At 45.7% G+C, this 16,784-nt stretch overlaps 1 pseudogene; it reads left to right on the plus strand.

Moving 5' to 3' along the window:
* Positions 1-3,512: 3,512 nt before the first annotated feature.
* LOC144252886 (chemokine-like protein TAFA-3) lies at positions 3,513-6,913 on the plus strand (annotated as a pseudogene).
* The last annotated feature ends 9,871 nt before the right edge of the window (positions 6,914-16,784 follow it).

Raw genomic sequence — 16,784 nt, forward strand, 5'->3', positions numbered from 1 at the left:
CCCCCAGCTCAGAAGACTTTCCCTCCAGGCTCTGGTTGGGCCAGAAGAGCAAGCAGCCCATGCCAAGCCAGGACACAAGGCCCAAGGTCAAGATGGCATGAACAATAGTTCCCTGTGAGAGAAAACCCCAGAGGAACTGCCCCACTGACCCTAAAAGGGGCAACCAAACCCCACGCAGACACTGAAGTGGAGCTGGAACGGGGCCTGAAACTTCTGGCACCTCCCCTGAGACAAGATATGTGGGATACCTAGCTCATTCTCTTGATTTTCCCGCAGATCCAGTGGGCCTACTACCTGGCTCACTTCCCCTGAAGTTTGGGAAAGACTCACTCTTCAGTTGACACCTCTTCCTCAACTTTAAAGCCAGAACTGAGAGAACTCTGTGCCCTGGGCTCCCCAACCAACACCCCTAAAATAAATCTTTAGCCTAGCTAGGGAGTGTGGAGGGTAGATTCCTTCACACACTCGTATTAACGATCACACGAACACAAACGGGCTGGATCCTTCCCGGTCTCCCCTACCCCATGCCCCAGGCAGTTTCCAAGGACTTTCGAGGGCAGTGTCCAACCTCCGCAGAACAATGGCAGCCCCCAAGGGTCATTATTCGTTCCATTCCACCTTCCGGGCCTGGGAGAACTCCCAGCGCATCCCCAGCACTCCAGGCCAGGTCCCTGCTGGGCCGTCTAGCTTGGGGCTAGCCAGGGCGTCTGGGCTGGGTTCCCTCGCCTAGGGAGATCAAGGCCGCTCCCTTGTTTGGCGGGGGAGGCTAGGGGAAACCCTGAGGGAAGGGAAAGGGCTCCGATCAGGGCCTCAGCAGGAGAGAGCCCCTGCCAGGCCGCTCCTGGGGCTCCTCCCTGCAGTCCGGGGAGGAGCCGAGCAGGCTGGACCCCAGCGCAGCCCGGACGCAGCGTCCAAGGGGAGGGAACGTGCCAAAACCCCTCGCTGGACCCGCCCGAGCTCCCAGCGAGTGGAGAGGAGGAAAGTGTTCTCCCGGGAACTGGGACGCCCTTCTCCCCCTGCCCCGACCCCTGTACCTTCCGCTCCGTTGCCTCGAGTTGTGTGGCCGTTGCAGAAGGCTGAGACTGACCCTAGGGGCCGGGCCCCGCCCCTGCCCTCCTTCAGCCCTTGGCTCCGCCGGCCTCTGGCCCAGCCCCAGACGGCCAAGGGTCGCCTCCACTGAGGCTCGAGGATTTGGGGCGCCTGCCCCGGGCTGGGTGAGAGGCTGGAAGGAGAGTCGCTGCGAGATGCCAGGACTGCAGAGGAGTGGGCAGTGACCGGAGCGGGTGGGACCCCGGAGGACTCGGCCTCTCCCCGCCTTCCAGCCCCTAGGGGCAGATGGGCGTAGAGAAAGTTGAGAAAGTTGAGAGGCGCTCAGGGTGGCGTCAGGAAGGGCCGCTGCTGCCCTCCCGCGGCCAAACAGCAACCGCTCCTGCCCCACCTGGGCGCTCGCGGGAGGACTGGGAAACCCGGGTGCCAGCGCGGGCGATGGAGTCGGACATGGTGTGTGCAGAAGACCACTCTCTGCCACTAGAATCCTTGCGGACCTTCTGGGACCTGCAGACCCAGACCACCGTTCTGCCTCATATTCCCTTCCTTCCACTGCCTGGAATTTCTGAGTCCAATTCCTACTTACTTCTCCAAGGGTAGGTACTACTCTTGGAAGTGCTTCTGGATCCCCAACCAGGAATACAGTTCCCACTCCTATTGTATTATTGTGTCCTTAGTGACGCTTAGCCCCCGTCTGATGTGTTACATAACGTATTTACCTACATGTAGATCTTTCTTGTAAAAATGACTGAGAAAGTGGACAAAGAAGGAGGAAACCTATCAACATTTTATTGACTTGTATATTCTAGGAACTACATAACTCAACCTTTTAAATACTTGTCACAATCCTTTGGTTTGGTTTGGTGCTGTGTGTGTGTGTGTGTGTGTGCGCGCGTGTGTGCGCGCTTGCAATATTAGTGATTGAACTCAGGGCTTCTCTATTGCCAGCTACTTCCTTAGCCCTTTTTATTTTTAATTATTTTTTTTCTGAAATTGTCCTTTATTTTGTTGTACTAAAACTGATACAAAGTAACATTTTAGTACAGAACCTCCCAGGTTGTCAGATCCTGAAACTGCCTGCACACCACCCATCACAGCCCAATTTGCCTGCAATATAGAAAATCAATGTGTAACCAATGCTTCAAGAATGGTCTATAGTTTTTCTCAGTTGTCTGAGCTAGAAAACTTGTACCTGAAAAAGAAAGGTCAGCATTGAGAACCGAAGCTTGTTTCTCTTTTCAAGTGCTGTGCAAGAAATCATATCCCTGTTTTAAAAATATCAGTAATGGCTAAACTACAATCTCGTTTCTAGAATTACAAAGAATAAAATCAAGTCAAAGACATCTTGGTATTAAATGAAATTTTAGGAACAGTATTAAAATATGGATCCTACACCGATGACATCGGAGCCTGGTATAGAACCTACTAACAGGACACTGCAGGACACACCATTTAAGGAATCTTCAGCCAGACTTATCTGGCCTCCGAAGTGCATGCCCTTTTTATTGTATTTTGAGACAAGCTCTCACTAAGTTGCCCTGGCTGACCTCCTACTTGCAATCCTGCCTCAGCCTCCAGAGTTGCTGAGATTTACAGGTACAGACCACCACATGTGGCTCCAGAGCTAGTTTATGCCTATTCAGGCAGCATAAATAATCCCTCTCTTTTACACATTTTATACACATCATCCCACATGTTGCTGCTCCCTCTTAACAGTGGATTATCATTGGAAATCACTGCATGCATCATTAAATAAAGCATTTTCCATTGTGTTTCCACAGCTGTTTGGAAGAGACTGCCCAGATTCTCTTCAAAGCATTTAGCCAGTCCTTCACTGGTGGCTGTTTGGGTTGTGTCCATACTTTTTGAGTTTCCATTTTCTCATCTATAAAATAGGTAATAACTATCCTACTTTTTGGAATAGTCATGAAGGATTCAAGAGCATGCCTGGGTTAAGAACTGAAAAAAAAATGGGAGTTAGCATGATTGTTCCTCCCATACCACAGCCCATTTTTAAAATTTTTGGGGGATACCAGGGATTGAACTCAGGGGCACTCAACCACTGAGCCACATCCCCAGACCTATTTAGTACTTTATTTAGAGACAGGGTCTCACTGAGTTGCTTAGCACCTCGCGTTTTGCTGAGGCTGGCTCTGAACTCTGGATGCTCTTGCCTCAGACTCGCAAGCAGCTGGAATTAGAAGTGTGCCACTGTGCCCAGCTCTAAGACCCCTTTTAAATGTCACTTCCTCCTCAGGTCTTCCCTTCCTGCTCCCCTGTTCTCTGTGGCATCCATCGCTTCCTACAGTGACTTTGTGCCAGGCTTTGAGCTGCTTGGGGACAAGGTGGGCATCTTACCCACCCTTGCCTCCCAGAAGGCATAGCACAGAGAAGCAACTAGGGCTGGGCACTAGGAGAGCCCCTCCTGTCTGGAGCTATGCAAGGTGTGCCCTTCTCTCCACAGGATGAGTGAAAGGGACGTGCAGAACTGGAACTCAGGCCAATGGCTACTGGCACTGTGCTTGATGTGGCTGTGGACCCTCCTGGCCTCTGCTTCCTTGCAGCCTCCAACTGCCACAGGTTAAGGGGAGGCAGCAGGGACTGGGAAGGAGGTTTTCCAGCACACCTGGAAAACTGGATAACACCCCACCCTGTTCCACACAGCGAGCAGATCGTGGAGGTAAAGTACAATCCATAGATTTCAGGGTTCTGACTCCTCCTTTGTTCATCACCCAGGCAACTGCTCCCTTCTGCTATCCCCGCCAGGAGGATGCCTGGGCAGACCCACTGTTCTCTGTCCCTTCCAAGCCAGAAGGTGTTCTGCAGGGAGACAGGCCCTCGGGTGGAGGCTTAAGTCTAGCCTCCTGGCCTAATTCTGGGGTTTTCCTTCTGGGATGGCTGAAGCCTATATAAGTGGATGATCCTCCCCACGCACTGCAAGCCCTGGGGCCCTTGCCCTCACCCTGAGAAAGCAGGGAGGTGGGGGCGGGACCTGCTGCCAGACTTCAGCTTTCTTCTGCTCAGACCCAGGGTCTGCCAAAGGGTGATGAGTGCGGCTTCACTGGGGAGGAACAGGAAGATTTCATCTGCTTCTTTCTCCCATGCCATTGGATTTTTTCTGTGTGTGATGCTGGGGATCAAACCCAGGACTTGATGCTGCTGGGCATGTGGCCCATCAATGAGCTAAAACCAAATCCCTGGAAATCTCTTAAATAACCTTCCCCCAGCCAGGTGTAGTGGTGCACACCTGTAATCCCAGTGACTTCCGAGGCTGAGGCAGGTTGAAGCCAGCCTCAGCAACTGAGAGAGACCCCGTCTCCCAATAAAATATAAAGGGCTGGGGGGTGTGGCTCAGTGGTAGAAGGCTTCTGGGTTCAATCCCTAGTAGTTCCGCCCAACACACACAAACAAGAAAGGAAGGAAGGAAAGGCCTTCTCCCTAGCAGGTAGAAGAGGCTCAAGGACCAACAGGTGGGTGGGAGGGGAGCAGGGCTGGAGGCCTGGACTGGGGACCTGATCTGATGTGGCTGGCCCCATCAGTCTTTGTAAATCAGGGCACCTGTGAGGTGATCGCTGCTCACTGCTGCTGCCACAGGAACCACATTGAGGAGCACTCCCAGACTGTAAAATGCTCCTGCTTTTCCAGCCAGGTGGCTGGCACTATGTGGGCAAAGCCCTCCTGTGAGGATGGTGAGTGAGAAGCTAGGCCCTGGTCAGTGAGACTCTGAGCAGAGAGATAAGGAGGTCTGGTTGGGCCTTTTCATCTTCTGGGGATCCAATTTCATACCCATCTCAGGGCTTTCATGATCAGAGTCTCAAATGACGAGGCACCCTCTGGGGGACAGGAGGGCAGATATGACTATCTCTGTGTTATAGATAAGGAAAGCTCTTGTTGTGTGCTGTCCCTCACTGCCCAGCCCACACCGACAGACAAATTCCCTCATACTTTAGGTTTTCTGCCACACACAGCCTTTCAGACATGGGCTCTTCACCTACTGCTCTCTCACTAGCCTCTTCCACATGCTCTACACTCAACCCTGCCTTTACATGAACACTTGTGTTCCTTCACATCACCCTTTCCCACCTACCCACTCTGGCTTCTGTTCTCACGATTAAGTGGCATCTGAGTAACCATGCCCAGTGTGATCACATGCATGGCAGCTTGTGCCCTCCTGGTCTGTGGACCTCTGCACATGGTGCATAGTAGCTCACACACACCAAGCTGAAGATTGGTACCTCTGTGCCAATGATATGATTGCCTCAGAGACAACTTTACCGGCCTCCTTTCCCCCTCAATGTTTTTGGTGAGATGCTGGGACTTGTAGGATTAAAGTTGGTAGGGCTATGTCCCCAGTCCTCAACATTTCTTCCTCTCTGGGCATCCCAGAGTAGGCAGAAGACAAGGGAAACACTGGACTCCATGCCAGGGGTGTGTGGAAATGTGTACCTCATTCACAGACCCACCCCCCCTCTTGACTGCTGGCTGTGCTTACAGAGAGCTTAGAGATGCACTCCTGCCTCCTGCCCCAATAGCCTCTATCATCCTGCAGAGATGGTGGTGTCAGATGGAGCCCTGCCTGCCAGGGGAGGAGTGTATGGTGCTCACAGACCTGTTGGGATGGAGCTGCAGCAGTGGACACAAAGTCAAAACCCACTAAGGTATCCAGGTGGACACCTCATTCTACTCCTCTTCTTCCTCTTTCACCTGGGGCATCCAAGGGGGCACAGGAGCCCTGGGGATCCAGGATGGCATGACCCAAGTTGGTATCTGTGAGCAGTGAGATACTCACTGCATCCCCAGGTGGTCTTTCCATGTACAGTCAGACTCTGAGGACTGGTGTTAGGGCTCTGGATCAGAAATCCAGGAGTGTCTTTCTGACAGATTTTTTGATGGTCCATATGCCTTGTTTTCTCTTCTTTGCCTATAGTGAGTTTGCTTCTGGAAAACATCAAGTCTATACAAACAAAGTGGGGAATTGGGGAAGCTATCTAGATAATTCAGGGAGGAGTCTATCCGCCTACCTGAATTCCAGGTATAGTAGTCACTCTGCCCAACACTTCTCCATGGACTGTCCCCCCATTCCCACAATTCTAAACTCCAAACAGTTCATACCTCCCTTCCCCTAGTCAAATTGTTCTGTCTGCTGTGACAGCACCCAAGAGGATTATTATTTTCATGGGTTGTTGCCTATCCCATGAAACAAGGGGTAATTAAAATTTTATTAAAGTTGTTAGCAATTCCATGTGTGTCATGGTCAATTAGTTGCATCTCTTTGTCATCACCATTTGTACAGATGAGTGACAATGTGGGGCAAGCCAAGGCACTGCCTTCTACATTCCGTGCCCATCACCACACACATCAAACAGGCAAACAAAAAAGAAGAGAAAGAAAGGCAGCCTCAACAGTTTTGAAGAAGGCCACAATTTTCCCAGAGCACAGAACAAATGGAGCAGGGAGTTTGACTAGATGTAGAGCATCTTATCTGTAGGCAGAGAAAGGAGACAGCCATTCTGAATATACCTAAGCCTAGATGAGAGTGAGACCCACCACAGAGCTTGTGACATTTGTCACCACATTATATGTTTAGGTTTGTAGCCCATAAAGCCTACAATGTGCTTGCAATTTGTACAGTGACCTGGAAGCAAATAGTGGGTAAAGCGTGCCTGATTTATGTTTTCATGGTCCAGCTGGGCCACTTTTGCAGCCTGGACTGCTTCAGAAGCAAGGGACCAGCAGCAATGTGACCTGCGTATCCTGTAGAGTCTCTGGCACAATGGAATGGAACCACCTTGTCTTCTATTGTTTGCTGTTTAGGTAACACGATAGCTCTTAGGGATCACAGCCTGGACAGGAGAAGCTTGATTGAGCCTTGGACTGAAGAATGGCATCCAGTCATCACCCAGCAAATTTAGAGATTCACTTACCTGGACTCATGCTTCAACTCACTTACCTGGACTCATGCTTCAACTCTCTTGATTTTAATCAAGTCTCTAAGCAGATATGGATGGATCTCCAACCACATATCTTGAAGACTGTGCTCTGCTAGAGATAAAGAAGTTCAAGACACAAGTCCTTCCCTTAAGGAATATCTAGTTGGGCTGGGGAATTGAAGACATAATTTAGGTCATTGAGAGTCTATGGAACCATGACTTCTGAACCACCTGCTGAGGGCATGATAGGAGTTTGGGGATGAAATTTTCAAAAGCTCTTTGGCTACTCCCTGGTCACAAGGAACAGAGTTGAGAATTCACAATCAGCACCTTTACATCCACCCTGATTCCATGGTAAACTGCTAACAAGCTGAAGGAAAGCTTTCTTCCTTATGCCAGGCCAGTAATCTCTCATTTGGATGGGATTGGATTGACTTGGGGAAGGAAAGCAATTAAGCGTCTGTGGAGTCACAGCATGTTTGAGCTGTGTTGTTGGGTATGGAATGCACAGGTCCTTAGAATCAGCCTCATCCAAGCACCTCAGGTCTCTGTTCATTTGTTTATTGTAACAGATAAGAAAGCTGGATGTGGTGGCGTGCACCTAATCCCAGCAACTCTGGGACTGAGGCAGGAGGATCACAAGTTTGAGGACAGCCTGGAAAATTTAGCAAGTCCTTGCCTCAAAATAAAAAGAGCTGTGGGTGTAACTCAATAGTAGAGTACTTGCCTAGCATACTTGAGAGGTCTGGGTTTGATCCCCAGCATTACCGAGAGAGAGAGAGAGAGAGAGAGAGAGAGAGAGAGAGAGAGAAGAAACTGAGCCCCAGAGTGCTGAGGTTGAGATGATTATCCCATGAGCTCACAGCCTGGTCTCTCAAATCTCTAAGACTGCAGACTTTCACTAGTGTGGACATTGGAATTCCAACCTAGACCTTCCTTATTACACCTGACCCTGTAAAGCATTGGCTGGAGAGTAGCAACATATTTCTTGGAACATGCTAGACACTTTGACCAAGTTTACTGTTCTCCTATCTGCAATAAACCAGAATCTTTACACACCAGGATGTAGAGTCACTCTGTCTCCACTCAGCCCTAAGCCCCCCAAATTCCAAATAGGCTCCATGATAACACAGAGGTCACTCAGCCCACTTGCAGTGGGGGTGCTCAGTTGGCATCCCCATTGCCTGCTTTGACCCGTCTCTTTTGTGGTCTTTAGCCTGTGACGCTCTCAGAGGTTCTGGTTCTAGGAGAAAGTCTGGGAGGAGTGTAGGGCTGGACAAAGTCCTGTCACTTTAAATTCACCTGCTGAGGTGGTAGGCTGGAGCCTTTGTCTAGGGCTGAGGATCAGCTGGCACCATATGATAGCTTAGATGCAGCCTCTGTGATGGTGGGGATCACCAGGGCTTTAGGGGTAGGGTGTCATCAGAAACCAACTGGGATGATGCCACTTTCTGATACTCAAGTTGGCAAATTAGATGATTTGGGACTAGTTTCAGTTCCTCCCTTTCTGTCTACCTCTTTATACAGTAGAATCAAGACTGATGTCTCCCTCACCCCACCCTAGTGTATTTTTTTCTTTTTCTTTCTTTTTTTGTTAATGGGGTGAACAATGGTGCCAGCTTCTTGCTGGACTGGAAATATCAGTGCTCTGACAACTATAATCTCTGCATAGAGTGGGCTCTCAGGTGGGGTTGTCAGTGAGCTGATCAGAGCCATTCTTGCCTCCTTCAAGGCAGGGAAAGGACCTGGAGGAGGGGAGTAAAGGTTGACATACTATTCCTGGAAAGAGTTGGAGAGTAAATATTTTAGGCTTTGCAGACCACAAAGTGGGACACCTTCTCTATCAGATTGAGGACAGTTTGTTGCACATTCTTTGTTTTTGCTGTTTGTGTCATTTGATTTAAAAAAACTTTCAAAATTGCAAAAAAACTTTAGCTCAAATACAAAAAGCAACTCTTGGCCTTTTTCAGAAGGTCACTAACCCCAGTGAACCTCTGAAGTCAGGCCATGTTTGCAGCTTGGGATAGCTTCCCAGCCTCCTGGCCTGCCCTGGGTGCCATGGAAACCTGAACTTGAGGGCAGGGGTGGGTTTTGTTTTTCTCTGAATGCTCCTTTAGGGATGGGTAAGTTAATTATTTAGACTACAAGTGAGACAACTTTAGCAGAGTCAGGCAATAAAAGCTCAGAGGAGACTGCTTTCCTTTGACACATGCTGGGATCTGGTAGTTTATTTTATTAGCTCCTCAAAGACACATTTCCTCCAAACCTATTCATATATTTATCTGAAGGGCTTTGAAGGGTATCCTTTGCATGGCCAGAAAAGTCCCACATGAGAGGATCTGATGGAGAAGTTGTCCCACTTTCCAATAGTAGTTACCTGGGATCTTGTTTCCAACTAAGTCAATATTTGTGTGCATTTTGTAGCTGTACAAAGAGAGCCTAGAATGGTTTCCATGGATTGTCTTCCTCATCTCCCCTTAGTGTGCTGGGTCTCACATCCTCTGAGTTCACAGGCACCCTCTGCCCCTCAGCTGTGAAGGCCTTAGGAAGGTTGCTAGTTACAGATCACGTAATGGATTTCTGTTGTCTCCTGGCAGTTTCCTTAAGGTCTGTGAGTAACATCTTAATTAATGACCCTAGACAGTTGCACAGAGTTGATGCTGTAGCTTCCTAAAATCACAAGCTCACAGCTGGAAGGGATTTCAGGCCAGTTAGTTAACTCGCTCATTTATTAGATAAGGAAAGGGTGGCTTGGAGAGCTTAGATAATTTTCCCAAAGGTACGCAGCAGACTACTTGCTTGTTCTGCCCAGGGACCCACCCAGACATGTGATCTTTTCATTACTGCTCATCACTTTTTACCCCAGAACTGATGAGGGACCTGGAAAGTAGTTAGCAAGAATGAATGTGAAGCTAGGTGCTGTGGTGCACACCTGTAATCCCAGCAGCTCAAGAGGCTGAGGCAGGAAAATCTAAGTTCAAAGCCAGCCTCAACATTTAGCAAAACCCTAAGCAACTTCCTGAGACCCTGTCTTTGAATAAACTATAAAATATGCTGGGGATGTCGCTCAGTGGTTAAGCACCTCTGGGTTTAATCTCCAGCACAAAGGAAGAAAAAGAGGAGGAGGAGGAGAGAGGGATGAAGAAGAGAAAGAAAGAGGAGGAGAACTATTAACGCGAAAGAGCCTGGACACTTTCATGGCTTGAGTGCAAGAGGGCAGAAGAAAAATGGAAACATTTAGAGATATACACACAGAAAGAGGGAAGAAGCAGCCAGGTGCAGTGGGCACACATGTAATCCCAGTGACTGGAGAAGCTGAATCGGGAGGATCACAAATTTGAGGTCAGCCCAGGCAATTTAGCAAGATTCTGTCTCAAAATAAAAAATAAAAAGGGGTGTGGATATAACAGTGGTCAAGTGCCACTGGGTTCAAGCCCAGTACTGTATCACTTCACCACAACATCAAAACACCAGAGCACAGGACCCAATAAAACAAAACTAATGCCATTACAAAAAGAATTGATTTTTGCCTTTTCTGGAGGAAATGGAATGGAGCCCCTGTTAACCGCTGAAAGCTGTGAAGCCAGCCCTGATGGCTTCTAGTTTCTTACAGTCTGCTACAGGAGTCTGTAAATGAAACTCCTTGGTCACCTTTCCTTGTTAATAAAGTTTTGTTGCAACAGAACCATGTTTATTTGTCTATTATTGCCTACTTACTATTGGCTACTTTTGTGCTATAATAGCAGAGTTGAATTTTTTTTAAAGAGAGAGAGGAGAGAGAGAGAGAGAGAGACAGAGAGAGTGAGAGAGAGAGAGAGAGAGAGAGAGAGAGAGAGAGAGAATTCTTTTAATATTTATTTTTTTTTAGTTTTTCGGCGGACACAACATCTTTGCTTGTAGGTGGTGCTGAGGCTCGAACCCCAGGCTGCACCCAAGCCAGGCGAGCGCGCTACCACTTGAGCCACATCCCTAGCCTCAGAGTTGAATTTTTTAAAAGAGACCATATGTCCCCCCTCCCCCATAAAAACCTAAATAATTATCTGAGTCTTTATAGAACAATTTTGCCAATCCCTGCTAAAGTGTTTTTTTAAGCTTTCTCAATATGCACACTTCACAATCTGAAAAATGAGACTGCATTTTATTCCTGCTTTGGGGGGCCTGTTTGTTTGACACTGAGTGTGCCTGTGTCCCCTTTATTCCCTTCCATTGTCACTTGTGATACCTGAAAAGAATTCAAGACATCAAGACTAAGAGAGAGGGGCTGAGGCTATGGCCCAGTGGATAGAGCACTTGCCTAACATGTGTGAGGCACTGGGTTGATTCTCAGCACTACATACAAATAAATGAATTAAAAAAGAAAGAAATAAAGACTAAGAGAGATGCCAAGAGAAGACTTGGAGCAGATAGAGCCTTCCCTAAGGTTTTGTCTCTCCATATATCAGTTCAGTTCATGCTTTCCAAGTTCAGGTTGTTTCTACTTTTAAACTTAAAGAATATAACTGGAGGGGCTGGGACTGTAGCTCAGTGGTAGAGAGCCTGCCTCGTAAGTGTGAGGCACTGAGTTTGATCCTCAGCACCACATAAAAATAAATAAATAAAGATATTGTGTCCACCTACAACTATAAAAATACTTTAATAAAAAAGAATAAACTGCATATGTACCTTGGGGTAATGATATAATTGTACATGCCTGTATGCTGCTGGTGTTTGGGGTATCTGTGGATTTTTGTATTTCCATACCTACAAGCAAGGATGACACTTGTATCATCAAACAAGTTCAGCACAGAGATGATTAATCAAGACAGATGGCTAGACCAGGGCACACTGGCTGCACACAGTCCAGCACATTATTGTACATTCCTCCTCCACCTGCTGGGGCTAAGATGGGACTTCATTACAGGGAAGAGAGGACTCATTTCTCTCTTCCCCCAGGGCAAGTAGCTAAACTGGGTCCTGATATCCTTAAGCTTGTGGTTTGTCACTCAGTGTGGTTCTGTGGTGTACATGGGCACAGCAGCTACTGGACCCAGATGGCTATTCATGTATTTGGAATAGCCTTGTAGAATAGGTAAAAGACAACCCAGTGGACTGCTTTATAAACCATTAATGAGGGTACTAACTCTGGAAGGGGAGGTTCAACTTTTGAAAACGATTATGCATTTTCAAAAGTTGGATTGACCTACATGCTGGGTGATTGGCAATATACCATCATCACTGCTATTAATGACTGTCTACCATGTATCAAGTACCATGCGAGGTAGCCATATATTAAACATGTGAACTAAAGATCTCCAAAGAGCTTGAAGACTGTTGGATCTTGGACATCTAACATATCTTGAGTGGAGAGATGGAATGTTGCAGATCAAGAGCCAAGTTATCTTGGGCTATCTTTAATCTCTTTTAATAGATTTTTATTATTGACCTGTGTATCAGACCTAACATTCTTGTGACTATGAAATAAAACTCTTGGAATGAATACTAAGCTTGGTAAAAATGTGATAACATCTGAATCTTATAAAAGATTTCCTCAATTTATGAAAGACAACACCTGAGTCTTCTAGAAGAGATTTCTCCATCTCTTTGTAGTCCCCATCTACTTTCTTCTGTGACTATAAAAGCCCATTCAACTTCTTCCACAGGAGAACCATGTCATTCCAGGGAGCTTGAATCTGTTCCCAGCCCATGGTTACTCATGTTTGGTTCTGAATAAATCTTTTTCTTATTCCTTAGAGCAGAGTTGTTATTTTTTGTTGACAAATGGAACTCCTCCCATCCTAAAATTTTGAGAGAGGGATTAAAGGTTGGAAAAAGAAAATGGGGTATGAATTATTCTCAATCAACCCAACATTCTAAATCAAGATGCAAGACTATTTGTTCAGACTTGTAAAGTGGGTGGTCAACAGCTCATTACCCGCCTCCTCATGGAATGACAGAAGGCTAAGAGTTGAGGCTAAATGGTGCACTTGAAGAGCTGTCTGCAGAGAGATGTCACTTTCTTCCCCCTCCAGCCAAGGGTGTTGATTCTTTTTTACTATAACACTTAAGGTGGGTATTCCAGAGGGAAAAGAGTTTTGACTGGAATCATTGATATATGTTTGGGGGTAAAGGGACTCAGGCCTAAAGATAATCTAAAGGCAAGTGGCTGTGACAGGATTGCTGCTCTGATAGTGAGTCCAGATGACTGCCTTCAGGGTAAGTGCACCCCTGAGAGCTTAGTAGAGCAGATGTTTGCATTTTCCATGGGCCAGATGTAGACTGCCCTGGAGGGCCTGAAAAAGAGAGGTGACCCTAACTAGGGAAAGACCTACAGAAGCCACATGGCCAAATGGTTTTAAGTGGCAAGTTGGAGGAGTATTGCCCATATCTATTGCAGAGAACCTCTTACTTATACCTATAAGTAAGAGATCCTCTGCAATAGGGCATCATCCAGAAACCCAGTACAATGTCCCTCGAGACAATGCCAAACTGTGATAGAAAGAGAAAGATTCATAGATATTAAATAATTTGCTCAATATCAAGAAGCTAATAAATGGTGTATGGTGGTTTTGTATAGGGTCAATTTGGGTAAGCTAGAACTATATTTTCCAGAATCATCTTCTTTTCATGGTTAGGGTTAGTTAAAAAGATATATTTTTAAATTATGTGGAAGGCAGAGAAATTCAGCAGAAGCAGCAATTACTTCCAGCATGTTCCAGGTTGTACTTATTCTGCCCCATGCCACTACCAGAAGTAGTAGCAACTTCCAGCCCTTTTGACCCACAGAAATCCCAGTCCATATATCAGAGGCAGAGACATCAGACTTCCATTGACTTCTCTAGGATCCTTCTCTAGTAGCTGGCCTGCCTGAGCTCAAAAAGTTTGAATGGCTTTCTCTGTTCCTACAATTTCTCTATGCAAACCTTATTCCCCCAGTGTATCCAAAAATCATGGCTACTCCTTGATTATGGTTTATTCCCTTCAAAGCTCATGTTGTAATTTGAAGTGATGGGTGGTGGGACCTCTAAAAGGAGATTTGGTTGTTAATGCCTTTCTCATAGGAGTGGGTTTTGCCTCTTCTGCACACACCCATATTCCCTGCCACACTGCCCTCACAGAAACTGAGCAGCTGCTGGCTGTGCTCTTAGATTTCCAGCCTGTGGATCTAAGACCTCTTATGGCATCTGGTTTGCAGGTGTTGACCTGGAAAAATGCTTATTCTTTATGCCTGTTAGGAAAGATCACCAGACTAAGCTTACTGCCAACTGGTAAAGCCAGCAATATGCCTTCATCTTCCTTCCTCAGGGCTTTATCTACTACAGGAATGAGATGATGCTGAATGGACCAGGTAGGTAGCAAGTAGCAAGTACCTCAGAGGCTTTGGTAAGACACATGCATCCAGATGGTTGGAAATAACTACCATAGACATTTGGGTAAAATTTATTGAGGCCCAGAGATTTGAGGTACATTAAAGTATTACATCTAAGGTGAAAGAAAAATTGCTACCTCTCACTTCTCTACACTAAGAAAGGGGTGCAGTGTTTAGTGAGCTTCCTTAGATTTGGAAAGTAACATTCAATTCCTTTGTTCATGCAGCTTTAATATATCAAATAATTCAAATGTCTGGCAGTTTTGAGTAGGACCCAGAATGTGCAAACTTATCTGCTCCTTGAACCAAGCTTTCAGGTTCAATGGCGCTTCAAGTTTCTGGTACTGTGTAGGACTATGAATAAGTGTATGGAAACTTCAGCAGATGCTAAAGATGAATCACAGAACAAACCTTTAGGATTTTGGACCGAACTATGCCATTCTCTTCAGATAATACTTTCCCTTTTTGGCTTCATTGGGGAGGGGCTACTAGAAACTCAATGTTTGATGTGGATTACCAAGTTACCATGTGACCTGAGCTGCCTATCATGAGCTGGATATTATTTACAGCAATATTCTACTATCAAGTGGAAGTGGTATGCATATGTGTTAGAACTTGAGCAGGCCTTAAAGGTGAAAAAAAATCGCATAAACAAGTGCCCCAGATTCCCTTGGCTCCTAACCCTGCTAAACTGCCTCTTCCCTGTCATGTGACCCTATGAGAAATTCTCTCTGACCCAGTTGACCTAAAGGAAAATATTTGGAGTACTACTCTCCCACTCAGAGGGGACCCAGAAATATAGCTGGAAAATCCTCCCTTTGTTCAGAAGTTTTGAGCAATACACATAGTTGCTCATTTTTCCTGGAAGGCCAGATAGCCAGTGATAAAAATATATACTTAAAAAAAGTTTTTGTGTGGGTGTGTGTACTGTGGCTGAAAATTTGACTTGATACTCATAGTATTAGAGGGAAAATCGGTAATAAGGAAATCTGGGGAAGAGATATGTGAATGAACCATGATGAGCTGAGAAAAAGTGAAAATATTTGTCTCTTCCTGAATGTCCACTGAAGTGAAATCTTAGTGGAGGATGATCTTCATAATCACGGCACTAAGATAGCAAATTTCTTTCCCCAACTGTCTTTATCAGCCATCTCTATCTTTGTCCAGTGTCTCATAGTTCCATTATATAAGTTCAGGGACAGAAATTGTGCATGGCTTAGTAATATGGGCTTCTATTCATGAAGTCTGATCTGTCTACAATCACTGCTGAGAGGCTAACTTGCCAACAGCTTAGACCAACACTGAACCTTCAATGTGGTGCCATTCTCCAGGGTAAATATCCAGTCACATGGTAGCAGGCTGATTACATTGGAACACTTCTATCATGAAGGGGCAAGCCTCTCCTCACTAGGGGACACTTAATCTGAATATGGATTTTTCCTTCCTTGTCTACATACTGCTAACTATAACACCAACTTACAGAATATCTTATTAATAAAATATTTCACTAAACATGGCTTCTGATCAAGGATCCTTTAACAGCAAATAAAATATGGCAAAGTACTCGTGATCATAGAATTCAGAGGTCTTATAATGTACCTGGTCACTCTGAAGTAAATGGCCTAATAGAATGGTGGAATGGTCACTTGGTGACACAGTTTCAATGCCAGTTGAATACTCACATTGGACAGAGCTGAAGCAATGTACTTCAGGAAGCTGTGTATGTCTTGAAGCAATGATCAATATGTAGTGCCTTTTTCCCCCATAGTCAGGATTCATGGTCTGAAAATCAAGAGGTTGAAATGAGAATGATTCCTCTCATTGTCATTCTTAGTGATCCATCAGGGAAATTTTTTGCATTCTAGCCCCACAACTTTGTTATTTTCAGGTTTAGAAAAAAAATATATAACTGCCTAGGTTAATGGCATGTAAGTAAAACATGTAATACATATATCTTTCTTTTTTTAAGAGAGAGAGAGAGAGAGAGAGAGAGAGAGAGAGAGAGAGAGAATATCTTTTTTGTAGATGGACCCAACAAAATGCCTTTATTTTTATGTGGTGCTGAGAATTGAACCCAGGTCCCTCCCATGCTAGGTGAGCACTCTACCGCTGAGCCACAATCCCAGCCCAATAATACAGACATCTTTCAGTGATGACATTTAGTGTGCTGGAAGCAAAGTGAATATACATTGAATAATAGAGAATGAAGTTAAAAACACCAACTATGACCACATAACTAGCTATAAAAAAGAGAACTGCAATAGTTAAAAATGTTTTCCTTACATTAATATGAATATTATTATGACCATAATCATACAATTATAACATAATTGATTATGTTAATACAATATGTTAACATAAATACTAAAATTTATTTTCTTCCCTGAAACTCATGAAATCGATCAGGGCAATTTATTATCTGAAAGCAACCAGAAATATATACAGAAGCTGCCTGAGATTCA

This window comes from Urocitellus parryii, unplaced genomic scaffold (genome assembly GCF_045843805.1).
Source record: "Urocitellus parryii isolate mUroPar1 unplaced genomic scaffold, mUroPar1.hap1 Scaffold_62, whole genome shotgun sequence".
NCBI classification, from domain to species: Eukaryota; Metazoa; Chordata; class Mammalia; order Rodentia; family Sciuridae; genus Urocitellus; species Urocitellus parryii.